The sequence below is a fragment of the Poecile atricapillus genome, chromosome 30 (assembly GCF_030490865.1).
Source record: "Poecile atricapillus isolate bPoeAtr1 chromosome 30, bPoeAtr1.hap1, whole genome shotgun sequence".
NCBI classification, from domain to species: domain Eukaryota; kingdom Metazoa; phylum Chordata; class Aves; order Passeriformes; family Paridae; genus Poecile; species Poecile atricapillus.
The window spans coordinates 1,952,301-1,972,595 of record NC_081278.1 but is presented as its reverse complement, the minus strand read 5'-3'; the positions used below and the strand labels follow the sequence as shown (position 1 = coordinate 1,972,595).

The 20,295-nt window shown below is 49.8% G+C and overlaps 2 pseudogenes; both read left to right on the top strand.

The window, feature by feature from the left end:
* Positions 1 to 20,295, top strand: part of LOC131589807 (uncharacterized) — a 583,542-nt pseudogene that overhangs the window by 125,832 nt on the left and 437,415 nt on the right.
* Positions 6,261 to 10,475, top strand: LOC131589766 (serine/threonine-protein kinase pim-1-like; annotated as a pseudogene).

Genomic DNA, 20,295 nt, shown 5'->3' with positions numbered 1-20,295 from the left:
TTGATTTTTGTTAACAGTTCAGCCTGGGCAATGCCAACCCAGGGGTCCCCTTGTAGCCCAAGGTATTGCTCTGATTCTCCTGGGGGTATCATATTGAGGGGTGTGTTATTCACAGTCCCTGGGGGGCAATCATTGATGGTATAAGAGTCCTTAGTTGGCTTGATGTAAAAGCTGTGGCATTTCTCCCCCTGTGTCTTGAGACCGGTGATGTCACAAAATGTCTCGAGGATCTTGATGTTATGCATCATCCCCTCCCAGGAGTTGCTCAGTAACACTAAATCATCCGCAAAAGCCATAGCTGTTATGTTGGCACCCTCACATTTATATCCCTGCCCTTCCTTTTCTAATTTACACAGTAGAGGGTCCAGCGCGAGGTTAAAGAGCAGTGGGGACATAGGGTCCCCCTGTTTGACTCCCTTTAGTATATTAATGGGAGCCGATGTCTCATCCTTGGTCTTAATGCATGTAGAGGTGTTAATATACATGCTTTGGATGAGATTAATGATGTGCTCGTCCACTTTCCTCTGCCTTAGGCCCTCTATAATATGCTGGTGACTCACTGTGTCAAAGGCTTTGGCAATGTCCACAAAAACAACTGCGATCTCGTTGTGCTCCCTCTTTGTGGTCTTCAGCAACAGTTGCAGGAGCTGGAGATTCTTGGAACATGTGAATCCTTTTTGACGAGGATTGATGGGGCATGCCTTGCTCAGACGCGTTGTCAGGACTCTGGAGAACAGTCTCAACACCGTTGAGCCGACGGTGATAGGCCTCCAGTTGTTGATGTCCTTCAGATGGTCTGGCCAGTCTGATTTTGGAAGCAGGAGCGTGCGGCAGTTCTTCACTTGGTCAGGAACTGTTCCGGATATTAGCCAGAGATTAAAAATCTCTGTCAGTAATGAGAATTTTGGATCTGCTTTGCACAGATCCCCCAGGGTGATGTCATCTGGGCCTGGAGCCGATGTTTTGGCCATCTCTTTGATGTTCTTCTCAATCTCCTTGGCAGTTATCAGTGGCAGGAACTTAGTGTTGTCAGTTGTTCCCTCTGCTTCAAAATCTCCAAAGCCTTTGAAATTGCTGGGTATTTCCCATCTTTCACAGAATACTGAGCTGATCTCGTCAGCTGGAATTTGGCATTTTAACCCCTCCACATCATCAAGGATGATGTGGGCCAGTTTCCCTCTATCTGTGTAAAATAGTTTTTGGAATCTTAGATACTGTCCCTTTTTAATATCTCTCTTGCTCGTCCATTTTCTGCTTGTCTCTTCTTAGGCTGCGAGTGACCCTGTTTTGGTTTTCTGGTGTTCTTTTCCCGGCTGTGCATCCCTTTAAATACCTTCATGCAGTCTTTGGTTATTTCACTAATGGTGTGGGCTGGATTCTTATTTTTCTTTTTGAGAATTTCTTGGAAGGCTTCCTGGTACACAATGAAGGCGCCATCGCTGATCTTTGATGGGATAATCTCTTCCTAGTGCTTTTTCAACTGATTTATTGTGGTTTCTTTACGCTTTGATGGCTTTTGAATTTTTTCCTGTGGCTGCTCTTCTGTTTTTCTGTTAGTTTGTAATCCAATTGAGGCTTGTTGTTTTAACATCAGACAGCATCTCTTGTCACGGATTTGTTTTGAAGTTTTGGATGGGATGTGTTCAGCAATCAGTTTATTAATGTTTTTATTACCCTCATATTGTTTTATTAGTTGGATCAGTAGATTTTCCTCCTCTTCATTCCAGCATTTCTTGTGGGCTCCTCTTGCTGATGTTTCTTTTGGTCTCATGGCTTCTAGCCTCTCCTGGTGTCTGACTGCTGGATGTGCAATTCTTTTATGTTGTCCCAGTCCAATTTTAGTTTGAAAACTCATCTGGCATACATTGCAGGGCCATTTTCCTGGGGATGGTTCTTTTATTTTACCTTTGCATTTTGGATAGTGGCAGGCAATGCTGTGAAAATTTGTATTTTCCAAATCACATTTGGTGCATTTAAATTTGCATTCTCTAATTCCATGTGCTCTGAGTAAATGTTCAGTTAATTCAAGCATTTGATTCATTTTAATACCACAGCGCGGGCAGGGTGGATTCTTATCTGGAACTGATATGACAGGGCAGTCTTCTGATTCCCCATTGTTTGGTGGTTGAATAGTGCTTTCCTCTGGCTCTGATAAAACGGCTGCTTCTTCCTGGGTGGGTGGGGGTGTGGTAATCCTTTCCTGGCTCTTATCAATCCCGTTATCATCTAGAGATAAGCAAGTCATTGTATCATCACAGTACACATCAGGGTATTCCTCCAACCCCTCCCGCCCCACACAATGGCCATTACATTCTTCGGCACAATGCATTGAGTTGTAGAACTCCAGTTTTAAACTTTTCCAAACCTCCCTTCCCAATTCTGAGGGTTTAAAATTTGGTTTTTGTGGCGATTTTATATCCCAGTCATTAAAATTAGTTTGAGTCGCCGTGGACACACGGAGTAGCTTTAAAGCCTTTACCGTGGTGCCGTTTCAAATTAAAAGTAAGTCCAATTGAGGGAATATTGACTAACAGCACCCCCTCAAGCGCTGTCAGCTTTGCCCAACTTTACCGGCGGGCTCGGTTTCAGGCAGGGAGCTTTTAAGGAGCTTCTGCCGATAATTTTTCGACGCAAAATCGTGAAACTGCACTTTGGGTGGCGAGTCCAAAGGCAGGGAGGCAGTGAAAAACACAACCTCACTCACACTGGGGCAGAAATCAGCTAGTTACCCTTGCAGGTATCCAGCGGGACCACGAGGAGGTCTGATTTCCGCGGCTAAGCCCAGTTAGTAATGCATACTTACCTCTGTTAAGAGTCATAGTGACTCGACTCGAGTAGCCGGCAGAGGCGGCGAGCGGGCGGCCGCTTGCACAGGCCGGCTCTTCGGCGGTCCGCGGAGGTCTTTGGCCCCGGGCCCGCCTGCGGGGGCTCGCTGCCGAGACGTGCGGGCCCGGCACGGAACCGCCCTCCCCCGCCGGCTCCCGCGGCGCCGCCTTCCGGGCTTTTCCCCGCCCCCCTGCTGGGCGATGGTTGGGGCCGCCACCATCGGCCCCTCCCCGCCCACGCCCCAGGCGGCTCCCCAAGCGGCCGGCCGCTCGGCACGGCGACAACGCCTGCGGGGGCTGAGGAGCGGGCCGACGGGACCACCAGCGGCTTGAGGCTCTGCGCCCTCCCTTTGCGAGGAAGCTTTCTCGCCGGCTCTCTCTCGGAGGCTTTCGCTCCGACGGCGGCTTCCTTCCCGCTCGGCCCCGGCCGGCCCCACTGAAGCCTGCAGGCGGACGGCAGCCCGGCTGATCGAGCCAGCGGGGCAGAAACCGAGGCGGGAGCCGGGCCGCCATCTGCTCGGGCTGGACAATGCCGCTGCCCAGGCTGGGCTCCCGGTAGTCCACGGGTGCAAGCTCCCAGTGCTCCCCCGAGTCCCCAGTCCAGAGCAGGTTCGATTCGTTTCAGAAAAAGGGAAAGAAAACAGTCCAGGAAGACCGCTCTGATCCGGCTGGCTGGAAAGCCAAGGTGATCTGTCTCTTGTTGTCTGTGCTGTAGTCAAAACTCCCGATGCGGGGGGGGGAGCAAGTACAGTCTCTGATAACAGACTCGGTGCTTCTTTTCCACTCACTTTTACTCTTAGATGAAATTTTAAGAATACAAAACCGGTGTCTGGGTTGGGTGGAAGAATGGGGATACACTTTAACATCATAATCAACCCAGGACAATCTTCTAAAAACCCTACCAAATTCCAGAAACATCGCACAAAATCTCCAAAAGTTTCCACACAATCTAAGAAAAATCTTACAAAATTACTCAAGTCTTCTCAAAATCGCACAAAATCTCAGAAAATTCCACAACATTCCAAAAAAATCCTACAAAACTCCAGAAAAATGCCACAAAATTATTTAAATTTTCTCAAAATGCCACAGAATTCCAGAAAAATGTCACAGAATTCTTTAAATGCCCAGGAAAATTTACTGAAAATCCCTGAAAATTCCAGAAAAATCCCACAGATTTAAAAAAAAATCCAGCAAAACTCTAGAAAAATCTTCTCAAAACCCTACCAAATTCCAGAAACATCCCACAAAATCTCCACAAATTTTCACACAATCGAAGAAAAACTCCTCAAAATTCTTCAAGTCTCTTCAAAATCTCACCAAATTGCAGAAAATTCCACAACATTCAAAAAAAAATCGCACAAAATTCCAGAAACATCCCTCAGAATTTTTTATATTTTCTCAAAATCCCACAAAATTCCAGAAAAGCATCATGAAATTGCGAAAAAATCCCTCAAAATTCCCTAAATCTTCTCAAAACCCCACCAAATTCAAGAAACATCCCACAAAATCTCCACGTTTCCACACAATCCAAGAAAAATCTTTCAAAACTACTCAAGTCTTCTCAAAATCCCACAAAATCTCAGAAAATTCCACAACATTCCAAAAAAATGCTACAAAATACCAGAAAAATGCCACAAAATTATTTAAATTTTCTCAAAATGCCACAGAATTCCAGAAAAATCTTACAAAATTCTAGACATGTCCAAGAAAATTTCCGCAAAATCCCACAAAATTCAGGAAACATTCCACATAATTCTATAAAAATCCCATAAAATTCCCACAAACATACCATAAAATTCCCTAAATCTTCTCAAAACCTTACCAAATTCCAGAAACATCCCACAAAATCTCCACAGATTTCTACAAAATCTAAGAAAAATCCCTCAATATTCATTAAGTGTCCTCCATATCCAAGAAAATTCCAGAAAAATCCCACAAAAATTCCAGAAACATCCCACAAAATGCATTAAAACTTCTCAAAACCCTACCAAATTCCAGAAACATCCCACAAAATCATTAAAAATTACTACAAAATCTAGGAAAAACCCCTTAAAATTTTTCAGGTCTCCTCAATATCCCTTAAAATTCCAGAAAAATCCCACAAAATTCCACAAACGTCTCACAAAATGCATTAAAACTTCTCAAAACCCTACCAAATTCCAAAAACATCCCACAAAATCTTTACAAATTTTCACACAATTTAAGAAAAATGCCTCAAAATTCTTCAAGTCTCCTCAATATCCCACAAAATTCCTCAAAAGTCCCAAAAAATCTTCACAAATTTCCACACAATCTAAGAAAAAACTTTCAAAATTACTCAAGTCTTCTCAAAATCCTACAAAATCCTACAAAATTCCAGAAAAATACCACAAAAATCCACAAATATTTCAGAAACATCTAACAAAGTTCCAGAAACATCCAACAAAATAATTACAAATTTACACAAAATCTAGAAAAATCACTCAAAATTCTTCAAGTCTCCTCAAAATGCCACAAAATTCCAGAAAATTCTACAACATTCCAAAAATATCCCAGAAAATTCCAGAAACATCCCACAAAATTCCCTCAATCTTCCCAAAACCCTACAGAATTCCACAATAGTCCCACAAAATTCTTTAAACTTTCTCAAAATCCCACAAAATTCCCCAAAATCGTCTCCAAACCCCACCAAATTCCAGAAACACCCCACAAAATCTCCACAAAATTTCTCAAAATCTAAGAAAAAATTTTCAAAATTCATTGTCTCCTCAAAATCCCACAAAATTTCAAAACATTTCACAACATTCTAAAAATAATCCCACAAAATTGCAGAAAAATACCTCAAAATTCAAGAAAAATCCCACAAAATTATTTAAATTTCATCAAAACCCCACAGAATTCCAGCAAAATCACACAAAATTCAAAAAAAATCCCACCAAGTTCCAGAAAATTCCCACCAAATTCCAGAAAAATCCCACAAAATTATTTAAATTTTCTCAAAAACCTCCCAAATTCCAGAAATATCCCACATAATCTGTTGCAATTTCCACAACATTAAAAAAAAAAATTCCAGAAGCATCCAACAATATTCTCTCAATATCCCAAAAAAATCACGAAAAATCCCTCAAAATTGCCTAAATCTTCTCAAAACCCCACCAAATTCCAGAAATATCCCACACAATCTCTGCAAATTTCACTTAATCCACAAAAATCCCACAAAGTTCCACAAAAATCCCACAAAATTATTTAAATTTTCTCAAATCCCACAAAATTCCAGAAAAGTCCCACAAAATTATTTAATCTACATTTGCCTTGGCAGTTGTAGATCCAAGCTGCTCTTGCCCCTCTTCTGCTTGCCACTTGAATTTTAGTAATACAACTGCAATTGCCTCTTTCAATCAGTGCTACCCACTGTGCTTTTGTTACAGGGAACTCAGGATTTTTGTTTCAGGCATCATGATCAGTAGAGATCAAAATGCTCCCAACTCCCTGAGCACAAAGTCAAGGAGAATTAAAGCCACACAGGTCACATTTGCAGTGCTCAAACACAGCCCTGTTGCTGCTGCTGCTGCTGCTGAAATAGAATCAACTGACAGAGGCCATCACAGAAATTGCCTCTGCAGTGGCAAATAAAATGAAGAAATCCAGCAGGAGAAAGAAATACCAGAACTTCCCAACTCAATTCATTGTTTCTTCTGAGCAGCAGAAGAAAAAGGAACAGGGCACCTTTCAGGCAGTCCCACAAGCTCAGGGTTCTCATTTCATGGGGAATCTGACATGCAGTTGGCCTTTTTAAAAGGATAGAAGCAAAGGGAATGAATTGGGAATTATTAGGAAAAAATGTGCCTTCTTATATACAAAGTTTACCAAGTCATTCCCTGCATTTCTCCTTTTCACAGTCTTTCTCTCATCCACTGAGAGGTCCAGCTTATCATGTTCTGATGCTTATCATCAACTGATTGTGCTCTTGATTTCTACCAGTGCAAGAGATGTAGAATCATCTAAACTGAACACAGAAACAAACTCCCTCTGTCAGCCCATCTTCATGTTCCAGATCACTTTCAAGATGTCCATGGGGCTATTGGAATGATTAGCTCTCCACTTCTGGCTGCAGGCTCTAGAGATTCTTTCTCCACATTCAGCCAGGCATGTATTCCCCAACAATTCCTGGTACCTCATCATGTTTTCTTTGGCTAGAAGAGTAACAGTGAAAACCTTACCAATGGCACAACTGCACTGTCCACAAGGAAAAGAAAGAACAAGTTGTCAAGTTCTTCAAACATTTGTCCTGCTTTGCTGCAAGAGTTGTGCTGCAGTCACTGTGTGGGAAGCCAAGAGAAGCTGCAGCTGGGGGCACATCTTGTGACAGGAGCTGTGCCTTCTTCTCCAGGACAGGTTTTTGGAAAGAACAGACAGGACTGTGGAGAAGATTCTGGGAAAATTGAAACCACTTCTTTATGAAATGAAAATAAAATCAAAAGAAACAACCAATATGTTTTTCTCTATTTATTTTTATGTTTCTCTTTTCCATCTTGCACTTTCTCCATCCCATTCATTCCAAATGGATCTCACCTCTAAGATCTGAGACTTGGCAAGTTTTAGACACTGTAAAATACCATGAACTATATGCAGTTTGCCTTCCGCTGTTCTACTTGGAAAGCAATGCTGGAGACACAAGTGCGGTGCTTGGGTCAGGTACTAATTCTGCATTCAGGGAATGTGCTCAGATGGTGTCTGACCCTCAGCAGGGACGAGGCACAGCAGCAACCAAGGGCATTCCTGTGCCCCTGTGCAGGAGTCAAGACTCTGGCTCTTGGCTCAACAGAGCAAAGTTCCCGTTTTTGGCCAGGCTCAGGGACTGCCCGGGGAGCGCGGGGCTCGAGGCGGGGCCGAGCGGGCAACGGACAAACGGACACGGGGACAAACGGTCCCGGTGCTTCAGTTGCAGCGGCAGCAGCAGCGGCAGCGGCAGCAGCGGCGGCAGCAGCAGCAGCAGCAGCAGCAGCGAAAGCATCAAATTTATCACTTTTCTGTTTCTCCTCTCCCTTTCCCACTGTCCCACATTCCCTCCGGGTCTCCCTTTTCCTGCGTCCCCTCCTCTTCCAGGTTCCCTCTCCCTGTGCCCGCCCGGGCCATGCCCCCGGCCCGCCCCCGGCCCCGCCCACGGGCCCTTGCGGGGCTGCCCCGGCCCCGGCCCCGGCCCCGTCCGCGGCCGTCCCGCCGTGGTCTCGCCTCCGCCCGGCTCTGGCTGTGCTGGCGCTGGCGCTGCTGGGCGGGCATCATTGCCTGGGGCTGGGGCGGAATCGCTGCCCTTTGGCTCCGCCTGGCCCGATCCCGGCCCCGGCCCCGACGCAGGCTCCGGTCCAGACCCCGGCCCCGACCCCGGCCCCGGCCCTGCCCCCGGCCCCGGCTCCTCCCGGGGCCCGCGGAGGACACAGGCGGCGCGGCCGCTGCCGCCGCCTCCGCTGCGGCTTCCCCGGCCCGAGCTCCGCCGCTCAGCAGCGCGGCCGCTGGCCCCGAGCCGCCGCTGCCGCGTTCCAATGAGGGAACGCCTGCGGATGCCCGGCCCGGGGAGGTCGGGGAGCGCTCGGGGGCCGTTCCTGGCCCCGGGCCGAGCGCTGATGGCCGCGACTCGCCGCCAGGGAAGGCGCAGGAGGCCCTGCAGCAGCGCTACAAGCTGGGCCCGCTGCTGGGGCGCGGCGGCTTCGGCAGCGTCTTCGCGGCCACGCGACTCTTGGACGGTGCCCCGGTGAGCGGTGGGCAGAGGAGGAGGAGGAGGAGGAGGGGGCGGAGGGGGCGGAGGAGATGGCAGGGGCGCGGCGGGGCGGGCAGCGAGCTCAACCCTCTGCTGCTCCTTGCTCACAGGTGGCCATCAAATGTGTGCTGCGGGATCGCGTCCGGCTCTGGGGCGAGCTGGTGAGTGAGCGGGGCCAGCGGCAGAAGCCAGGGCGTGCCGGGCAGGGATGAGCCGGGGCCCGGCAGGGTGGGGGCCGCCGAGAGCCCTGCGGGGAGAGCGGGTGTGGGGGTGAGCGAGGTGTGCAGAGCATCCCGGGCTGGCTGAGGGCTCCCAGAGCCCTGGCACGGCCTCAGCCCCACTGACAGCACCGTGCTCCTCCCGCAGCCCGACGGCACCCGTGCTCCCCTGGAGATCGTGCTGCTGGACAGGGTGTCCTCTGGCTGTGCTGCAGTCATTCAGCTGCTGGAGTGGCTTGAGCTCCCTGACAGCTTCGTGTTAGTGTTGGAGCGTCCAGAGCGGTGCCAGGACCTCTCGCATTTGCTGGCGGAGCGGAGGTTCCTGCCGGAGGAGGAGGCGCGGGGGCTGTTTAGGCAGCTGCTGGAGGCCGTGCAGCACTGCACCAGCTGCGGGGTCCTGCACAGGGACATAAAACCGGAGAACATCCTGCTCGACCTGGCCACAGGGGAGCTGAAATTGATCGACTTTGGCTGTGGCGCCTTCCTGCAAGACACAGCCTACACCCAGTTTGCAGGTGAGCCCTGGCAGGGGATGCTCCTGGCCATCTCATGGCCCAGCCTGGGTGTGGCACCGGGGATTCCCCGTGTTGCTGCCAGGATGGGATTAATGCTTGAGCCAAATTGATTTGAATGGGGGTGTGAGGGGGGCCAGCTCCCAGCCCTGCCAACAGCCTTCAGCACCCACTGTGCCCTGGGATGGGGCTGGGACAGCCAGCCTGACAAAAACCCCCATGGGGGTAGCAGAGGGCAGGGGTCTGACCCCATGCCCCAGAGATTTTGGTGCATCAGTGAGCAAGGGCTTGAACTCCTCTGCTCCCCACGTTTGCCTTGGCTTATTAACAATTTTTTGGAGGCCATGCAGGCAGGGAGGAGAGTGTGTTTTTCTCTACCATGGGGTGGGTTTTTATTTGCTTATCATGGTTGGGCCTCCCCAGTGCTTCTGCTGCCCTCTTCCAGCAGCAGTGGCTTCTTTTCCAGCCCTGGGTTTGTAGCCAAGTCCCAGGTGCTGGCGAGAGGGCAGTGGGTCACCCCGTGTGCCGCTGGGGCAGCCCCCACATGCCCAGGGATGCTGGGGCGAGGCTCTGGGAGCAGCAGCATCTCCCTGATGAGCTCCATCTGTGTTCCACAGGAACCCTGTCCTACAGCCCACCTGAGTGGATCCACCAGCAACGCTACCATGGCCAGGCAGCAACAATCTGGTCCCTGGGCCTCCTGCTGTACCAGCTGGTCATAGGGAAGCACCCATTCATGAGGGGCCAGCAGATGATCTGGGGACGGATCTTGTTCCCACGACGGCTCTCCCAAGGTGAATCCTGATCTCTGGGCACAGGGGGAACACCGGGCTTGGGAGACAGCAGCGGGCTCATGAGCATCCTGCTCTGGCAGCTGCTGAGGAGGTGGCACATGTCCTGCTCTCCTGCAAACAGGGAATCCATGGGGAAGTTTAGGCCCAGCTCTGGGCACACCCAGCATGGCCTGGGCACTGGAAGGGGGCGGCAACTTCTCCAACTGACTGCTGATTCCTGGTTTCTCTCTTCAGAATGCCAAGATATTATTAAGAGGTGTTTGTCCATGCAACCCTTGGACAGGCCATCCTTAGAAGACCTTTTCCATGATCCTTGGATGCAGGGTGTTCATCTGCCCTAGGAGATGGGAGAGATCCACATGCACAGTTGGATCCAGGGGCCTGGCAGGTAACAGCTCCACACATTTCTTGGCAATCAGGGGCAAAGCGAACCAGGCTGCTTTTGTCCTGCCTGTAGCTCTGAGCAGGGGTCATCAGAAGGGAACACACAGCTCTTGGGCTGGAGCTGAGCTGGACACCTGGTGTGGAAAGCACTGGTGGCCACCATTCCCCCTGGTTTTGCTTGTCTGCTCCACTGATGGCTGGGACCCTGGACAGAGCACTGACAGCCTGGTCTGGCCCCTAGGCAAGGAGAAGGAGCCCCTGGAGAAGCTGTTACCAGGTGGGGCTGCTGCTGGAGACATCAAGGGCAACCTCAGGGATGGCAATCTCTTCCTCCAGCTGGCCAGCTGAAGATGATGGATTTCAATTCTGGCATGTCTTCTTCAAAGACTCGCTCCACGCCCAATTTGCAGGTGAGTCCACAGCCAGGGGATGCTCCCAGATCTGGGCATGGCACAGCCTGGCCAGCACCAAAGGTTCCCCCCTTGGCTGGGGTGGATGCAACCAATTCTTCAGTTGGCTGCCAAGCTGCTTTTTGTCTCTGGGCAGCTGCTGAGGGACTGGATCTGCCGTGGCTGGCTGCAGGCTGGGCACATGTCCTGCCCTCCTGCTCTGCTCCCAGAGGCACCAGTGATGGGCAGCTTTGGGCCCAGCTCTGAGCACGACCAGCATGGCCTGGGCACCGCAGGTGGCTGGGACAAGGGGACAGGAGCCTGCAGCTGACGGGCGGTTTCTGGTTTCTCTCCTTGCAGCCGGGCTCTGCGGATGCTGAGGCTGCTCTGAGCTCTGCCAGGGCTCTGCTGGGCTCAGCCCCAGGCACAGCTGGGCTCACTCTGCCCTCACATTGCTCTGACAGCTTTGCATCACACGAGCCTGTTCCCAGCACACCGCCTGAGCTTTCTACTTTTGCAGGTGAGTGAGACCCTCCTGCAGGCCAAGAGATTGCAGTTAGGGACACACATCCAATTGGCAAGAACCCAAACTCTCCACAGTCCCAGCTGAATGCCTGCATCTGCACAGGATGTTTTCTATGTCCCACTCTTCCTTTCTTTTTGGCTGGAATTGTGCAATTGCACTCTTTTCCTCCTCTAGAAATGCCACTGCTGGTTCCTGAGGCAGTGCAGTCTGGAGCTGATGAATGAAGAATCGCCCTTCTGCACTTCCAAACCAGCACAAAAAGCTGTAAGTGTGAGTTTGCATCTTTAAGAAACCCCTGAATGTTTGAAAGGGAATGCGCAGCTCATTCACAGGGTGAGAAGGAAGGACATCTTCTAAAGGATTTGGGGTTTGACAGAGTTTAGATTCCCAGTGCTGCTTGGAGCTGGCAAGGCGCAAAGCAGTTTCTTGTTGCTTCACTCCAATTTCACCACAATTTAAAAGAACAATATTGGAATCAAACCCCAAAATCTTTTTCTAAAACGTTCCTGAGGCCGGTAAGATGCATCATGCCATCAGCATGTTTACAAAGTAAATAACTGAGTTTTATGTTTCAAAAGACCAATTACACCTTAATTCAAAGTTATAGAAGATTTTTCACTGCACACTTTTTATCTTTCACATTTTATAGAAGATTTTATCTTTTATTTTCCACATTTTTCCCCTTAAAACAGAAATCATGCTATGAAAAAGAGGTGTCCTTTGCTCTTGGTTCCCATGTGGAGCAGCTCCCTTCCCGCTGGCTGAGCTGCTCAGGCAGAGCCCGGCAGCTCCTGGCCCTGCAGGGCTGAGGCTTTTCCCCGTTGCTGGGCACAGACTGATGGAGCAGCACTGCTGAACACGGGGACACGCAGAGGGAGCAGAGCAGCTGCCTTTGCCCACCTGAAGCTCCAAGGCCAAACTCTGAGCAGGCACGGCTGGAAGAGACTCGCAGGCTCCCTGTTGGCTCTGCTGCCCCACTTGTGCCCGGCCCAGCTCTGCGTGAGGCAGAGGGAGAACAAGGGGCAGTTCCCTCCCAGCCCCAGCCCAGGGACCCCTCCAGCCCCGGGCCTTGGGGCACTGTCAGCACCCACTGCTCCAGCCACGGCTTCTGCTGGCACTGACAGCAACAACCAAACTGGGGCTGGTCCCGAGGGAGCAGCAGCAGTGCCTGGATCTGATCCCTCAGTCTGGGGCAGTGCTGGAAAAATGATCGCAGCAGCACCAGCAACAGCACCAGCAGCAGCAGCAGCAGCACCAAGAGTTTCAGCAGCAGCAACAGCAGCAGCACAAGCAGCAGTGGCACCAGCACCAGCAGTACCAGCACCAGAAGCAACAGCAGCACCAGCAGCAGCAGTGCCAGCACCAGTACCTGGAGCAGCACCAGCAGCACCTGCACCAGCATCACCAGCAGCACCAGCAGCATGACCAGCAGCAACACCAGCAGCACCAGCAGCACCAGCACCAGCAGCACCAGCACCAGCACCAGCAGCACCAGCACCAGCAGTGCCAGCAGTGCCAGCAGCACCAGCAGTACCAGCGGCAGCACCAGCACCAACAGCACCAACCGCAGCCCCACCAGCAGCAGCACCAGCACCAGCAGCAGCACCAGCACCAGCAGCAGTACCAGCAGCAGCAGCAGCACCAGCATCACCGCCAACATCAACAGCACCAGCACCAGCAGCACCAGCAGTGCCAGCAGCACCAGCACCAGCACCACCAGCACCAGCAGCAACAGCACCAGCATCACCAGCAGTACAGCAGCAGCAGCAGCAGCACCAGCAGTGCCAGCACAAGCAGCAGCGGCAGCAGCAGCAGCAGAACCAGCAGCAGCAGCTGCAGCAGAAGCAGCACCAGCAATACCAGCAGCAGAAGTGCCAGCAGCACCAGCAGTCCCAGCAGCATCACCAGCAGCACAACTAGCAGCACCAGCAGCACCAGCAGTTTCAGCAGCAGCACCACCAGCAACACCCGCATCACCAGCAGCAGCAGCACCACCACCACCAGCAGCACCACCAGCAGTAGCAGGAGTACCAGCAGCTGCAACAACAGCAGCAACCAGAGCAGCAGCACCAGCAGCACCAGCACCAGCCCCACCAGCACCATCAGTTTCAGCAGCAGCAACAGCAGCAGCAACAGTGGCAGCAGCACCAGCAATGCCACCAGCACCAGCATCACCACCAGCACCACCAGCACCAGCAGTGCCGGCAGCACCAGCACCAGCAGTGCCAGCACCACCAGCAGCAGCAGCAGTTTCAGCACTACCACCACCACCACTAGCACCAGCAGCAGCAGCAGCAGTACCAGCATCACCACCAGCATCAGCAGCACCAGCACCAGCAGCACCAGCAGTACCAGCACCAGCAGCACCAGCAGCACCAGCAGCGCCAGCAGCACCAGCAGTGCCAGCAGCACCAGCAGCAGCGCCAGCAGCACCAGCAGCAGTACCAGCAGTACCAGCAGCCACAACAACAGCAGCAGCAGCAGCAGCACCAGCAGTTTCAGCAGCAGCAACAGCAGCAGCAACAGTGGCACCAGCACCACCAGCACCAGCAGCACCAGCAGCAGCACCAGCAGCACCAGCACCAGCATCACCAGCATCACCAGCACCAGCAGCACCAACAGCAGCACCACCAGCACCAGCAGCACCAGCAGCAGCAGCACCAGCAGTTTCAGCAGCAGCAACAGCAGCAGCAACCGTGGCAGCAACACCAGCAGTGCCAGCAGCACCAGCAGCAGCAGCAGCTCCAGCATTGCAAGCAGCACCTGCACCAGTACCAGCAGCAACAGTAGCAACAGCACCAGCATCACCAGCAGCACCAGCATCACCTGCACCAGCACCAGCACCACTGGCAGCAGCACCAGCACCAGCAGCACCAGCAACACCAGCACCACCGGCAGTACCAACAGCAGCACATGGAGCTGACTTTCAGTGCAGCCTCTGCCATGCTTCCCTCCCTGTGCAGCGGTGTCACAGCAGCCTGAGGCACCTGGGAGCCCTCAGTGCCAGCAGGGACTTGAGATGGCAGCCCTGGGCTCCTGCACCTTGCGCCAGGAACAGAGCTGGAGACTCCCTCTCCATGTGGAGCTTCCAGATGGAAAAGGCTGCTGTGACCAGGCAGCTCCAAGGGCACAGAAAGGAGGGGCTCGACCCCTTGATCTGTGCCAGTCCCACAGTCCTGGGCAGCAGCCACCGAGCCCTGGGGGAACACAGGGCACAGCAAGAGGGACAAAACCAGTCAAGGTCAGAGACTGGGAAGAGCCAGACCTGGGAGCAGGAACAGCTGCTTCATTGAACTCCTGGAGAAAGCTCTTGGCTGCTTCAAAGCCCTGAAAGGTGTGAAGGGCAGAGAAGTGGCCTCACCAAACAATGCTGCTGTTTTCACACCTCCCCTCTCTGTGTCCCAGAAGGAACTGGATGAACTCTGTTCTTCTCTCTGAGTCGTCTCATTCAGCGTGAGCAGCTCAGCACCAGGAGCTGAAGGAGCTGAAGCCTTAGGCCACAAGAGCTGAGCAAGAGGGGGCTTTTGGACCAAAGTAATGCTGCTAAGTAATGGAGCTAGCTGAATGCAGCAGATAGAATCCTGCAATTATAGAATCCATTCTGCTGGAAAAGACCTCTGAGCTCATCCAGTCCAGCCAGTCACCCAGCAGTGTCAAGCCCAGCACTAAACCTCGTCCCTGAAGTGCCAAGGTCTGAACAACAGGCCCTGAGTGAGGCCTGAACAACAGGCCCTGAGCCTAAGGTGACCTCTGGATGAACCTTCCAACCAAAGGTTATCTGTCTATCTGCTCATTACTGAAATATGCATGGTCATTAGCACTGTGATAGATGTATCCACTCATCAATGAAGCATGGATTGACCTTTCTGTGTTTAGAAGCCAGACAAGGCCATGAAATCTGACATCTGGCCTTGTTTGGGGTGTATGGTCAGAGTCAACTCCCTTGGTTCCTCCTTGAGGCCTGGCCAGGCTTTGCTAGGGACCCAAGAGGAGGATGAAAGCAGATGTTCCCACACCAGAAGTGCTGTCAGTTTGTTTCTTCAGCACTATCAAAGCTGGGCCCTCTCTCACAGCAGGGGATGAGGCTCACCTGTGGCTGGAGGCACCTGCAGGATTTCCCAGTGTCCAGGAGTGGCTCTCCAGTCCTTGGCTGTGACAGCTTCCCCAGGTGATGGGTGGATCTGGGGATGGCAAAGTCTGAGGGCAACTGGATCTTTGTTAATCCCTGCAGGCAATCTTTGGCAGTGATGATTGGGTGCATTGCTGAGCTGCTCCTTTTGTGATCCTTTGCTGCTTGGAGCTGCAGTAAGTGACACTGATTCCTTCAGGTGGTGTTTGTGCCTTTGGTGCTGACCCTGCCCACTGGTGAAACAAAATTGGCAAAGTCTGGCCAGATCCCAACAAAATACCACTTTTTAAATGTAAATGTAAGGAATCAGTCCCATCTGAAATTCCCAGAAGGGAAGCCCTCCCCAGAGTTCACTGGCTCTGGAGTTGGGCTGAGGTCGCAGCACCGTGCGAGCAGTGGGGCAGTCGGTTAAAAGAGGCTGAACCGCAGGATGTCTTAAAATGCATCCAAACATTGCATATGGAAAAAGGAAAAGAACTTGTGGGTTTGGGAAGAGGAGGATGGATTTTGTTAACAGCACCAATGGCAAGAACAGTTGTTTTTGGAATGCTCCCACACGAAGGTACAGAAAAAGGTTTTAGTCTTGAGCTCAGGTTTGTTTGTCCAAGTAAAATAATAACAATAACAATAAAAATAACAATAACAACACAATAATCTATATTTATATATATAACTAAAAATCAGTAATGTGAAATACTGTTGACAGTACTGATTTGTGAGTTTGGCTGCTCACTGTAACACTAAATACCCTACAAAAAAGAACTGGCAAAGACCCAAATGTCAATGGTAAACTTTGTGAATTGTATAGAAAGAAGAAAGGAAAAAGGGATGAAATTGGCTGTTTTTATAGGGTTTGGTGATACTATGATGCGGAATGCTTTCTCTGTTCCTGTGAAAAACACAGGGATTAAGACTGCTGGGTTTTTCATGTACCAGACTATCTACAAGCTGCAGGATTGGTTGAACAGGTGAAGGAGTTGTTAAGAGAGCAGTTGATAAAATGAAGAGATGGGAACCTGTCCTGGTGGAGAACCCATCTCCCAGATGTGTTCCATGCCCTTAACAATGGGCCCACTGGGGAAATGGAAACCCCTGGGTGTGCAGGGCTGCACCCAATTTGCAAACACAACCATGGACAGTGAGACTTGGACTGCCTGGGAAATTGTTCTGGGTGTGATGGCCCCTGACAGGGCCACCCCAGAGGCTGCAGGGCTGGACCTTCATGCACTGGAATTCATTAGGAAAAAGCAGAAGCAAATGAAAGTTAACAACAGAAGAATAGGAATTCAGATTCCTCCAGGACGCTTTGGATTGGTAACTGCTCACTTGAGCTTGGCCTTGCAAAGTGTTGATGTCATGGGAGGAGGAATTGATGCAAATTATCAAGGAGAAATTAAAGAAATTCTGTTAAAAATGGATGAAGAACATTGGATGATTCAAGCCTATGACAGGTTATCACAAATATTGATATTGCAGTTTAAAAGCGATTGTGAAAGAAGATGCACCTCCAGTCAGCAGTGTTTGTGGAGATAAAAGGTTTGGACGCACCAGTCCTAATAATTGGTCCAGAGTGTGGGTCCAGAGGCCAAATGGCCCTCCAGAGGCAGCTGAAGGAACAGCTCTGGGGAAAGACAACACTGTTTGAATCCTGAAACCTGAGCATGAAGCATGGGAATATATCCCTGCAGCCACGTGTTCTCTGCCACAACAAGTCAATATTGTTTTACAGATGCTGCCAGGCCAAATCTCCCTGTTTGCCCCAACGACCCCTTTGGAAAATGCCCTGATCCACGGGGCTCCATGTGAAGGCTGATGTGACACTGAGGGACTTCCACACCAATTCCAGCCAGGAGCCTGGGTGCCCGTCAGGGACTGGGACCTGGCACTTCTCCAGCCAAAGGGGAGAGGATCCCAATTTCCAGCTCCTGGCTGGAATTGGTGTGGAAGTCCCTCAGTGTCACATCAGCCTTCACATGGAGCCCCGTGGATCAGAGCATTGTCCAAAGGGGTCGTTGGGGCAAACAGGGAGATTTGGTCTGGCAGCATCTGTAAAACAATATCCCATAACATCAGCTTGTTGTGTCAGAGAACACTTGGCTGCAGGGACATACTCCCATTGTTCCTGCCCAGGTTTCAGGATTCAAAGTGTTGTCTTCCCCAGAGCTGTTCCTTCAGCTGCCTCTGGAGGGCCATTTGGCCTCTGGACCCACACTCTGGCTCCATTATTAGGTCTGCTGGATCCAAACTTTTTATCTCCATGAACAGAGGTGATTTGCGGTGGATGTCCTTCTTTCACAATTGTTTTTAAAACTGCAATATTAATAACTGTACTACCCTGCCATGGGGTTGGAAAACAAAATCTTGTTCATTATTGTTTAACAGACTTACTTCAATTTCTCCTTGATAGTCTGCATCAACTCCTCCTCCCATGACATCAACACTTTGCAAGGCCAAGCTCAAGTGAGCAGTTACCAAACCAAAGCATCCTGGAGGAATCTGAATTCCTATTCTTCTATTGTTAACTTTCATTTGCTTCTGCTTTTTCCTAATTCCAGTGCATGAAGGGCCAGCCCTGCAGCTTCTGGGGTGGCCCTGTCAGGGGCCATCACACCCAGAACAATTTCCCAGGCAGTCCAAGTCTCACTGTCCATGGTTGTGTTTGCAAATTGGGTGCAGCCCTGCACACCCAGGCGTTTCCATTTCCCCAGTGGGCCCATTGTTAAGGGCATGGAACACATCTGGGAGATGGATTCTCCACCAGGACAGGTTCCCATCTCCTCATTTTATCAACTGCTCTCTTAACAACTCCTTCACCTGTTCAACCAATCCTGCAGCTTGTAGATAGTCTGGTACATGAAAAACCCAGCAGTCTTAATTCCTGTGTTTTTCACAGGAACCGACAAAGCATTCCACATCACAGCATCACCAAACCCTATAGAAACAGACAATTTCATCCCTTCCTCCTTTATTCTTTGTATAAAATTTGCAGTTTACCACTGACATTTGGGTCTTAGCCAGTCCTTTTTTGTAGGGTATTTAGTGTTACAGTGAGCAGCCAAACTCACAAATCAGTACTGTCAACAGTATTTCACATTATCAATTTTTCATTATGTATATAAATATATATTATTGCATTATATTTTTATCATTATCATCATTATCATCATTGTCATCATTGTTCTTGTTGTTGTTGTTTCACTTGCACAAACAAATCTCAGCTCAAGGCTATAACCTTCTTTTGTCACTCCACATGGGAGTGTTTTAAAAACAATTGTCCTTCTGTTGGTACTTTTTCCTATTTGCTGTTAACAAAATCCATCCTCGTCTTCCCAAACCCACAAGTTCTTTTCCTTTTTCCACATGCAATTTTTGGATTCATTTTAAGGCTGATTTACTAAAATATGGATATGATCTGGTATCAATATCCAACTGAGACAGACAAAGACTCTTTAACTGTTTTAGGGTTAAAAAGTGTATGTTTATTCACAGTGATGGGCCGATGTGTCAGGTCACCCCTTAATACACACGGCCCCGAGCACAGGTGAATACAGGCTTTTTATTGACAGAAGTATTGAATACAAATACATATTCATGACCCAGTTCCCACCAACTTTTCACTTCCTGTGCTACTTCGGAAAAAAAGCAATTAAGCATGGGTAGTTTGATCCTTGAAATGGATCGGTGGTCTTTTTATGAGGAGGGGTCACAGAAGGGAGGAAGGGATATGGCTCTTCCTCGTTCTGACCTTTCTACCTTTTCAATGCAAAGTGACAAATGGACCCTTGGCTGGGCTCCTTGTTTCATATCTTCAAGGAGTTTCTGATTTGCAACTGGCTTATGTTCTTGAAGTTCTTTACCAGATACTTTATTTCTCATTATAAGCCCAACTGAACAAGCATGAAGTTGACAATTAGTTATTAGCCAATGATTAACCTCTCTTTTAGCAAGGCCTCTCTATCTGCCTTTAATTTTAGCAAGGCCCATCTATTGATTTGAATTAGAGTTAGCAAGGCTTATTCTTAATTAAGGCCTCAGCTTCTCTATAATCTTAAATTCTTCCAAGTTTGTGTCTCACCATGCCCATCTGCTTTTTGTGTGTTTTGTTGTAAAAAGGCAGAATTGGCAGGATTCAGTTCTGAGGCCAATTCTGCAGCTGCTGCCTTGTGGGGCTGGTGCTGTCCCTATGCAGGCCCATAGGGATTTCTCCTGCAGCTTCCTCTGTGGGGGCTATAGGAAAACTTTAGGGGAAAGTATTTTATTATCTTTCCTTGGTTAATTTGTTAGTCACCTCCCTCCGCCTAAGATGGACTTGATGTGAAAAATTGGGACAGGGAGCGATTGGTTACTAAAACAAAAAATGTGATTGGCTTTAGGCAGTGGCATTGCTTGCCACTGAACTGGATCATGTTTAAAAGGAAAATCACTGGAACAAAAGGAAGGAAAATGGTACAACAACAATTGACATGTTGTTGTACCATTTCAAAATCCTGTCTTCAGGATTTTGAAATATCCACAGGGATATCCAGCGTCACTGGTTTTGTTTGGGCAAGCTTTGCAGAAAATATTAAGAGAGTTTACTCCAGCCTCAGGAGTTAGGTTGTTGCAGGATGTGGATGATTTGCTTTTGTCAGGGGGACAAAAGGTGGTTGAAGAGGCTACTGTAAAGCTGCTTAATTTTCTTGCTAAAAAAAGACTTAGAGTGTCTGAAAAGAAGGCCAGTTGGTAGGAAAAGAAATAATAATAAAAAGGTCATATATAGAGCTGTCCTGGGGTGACTTTATGAT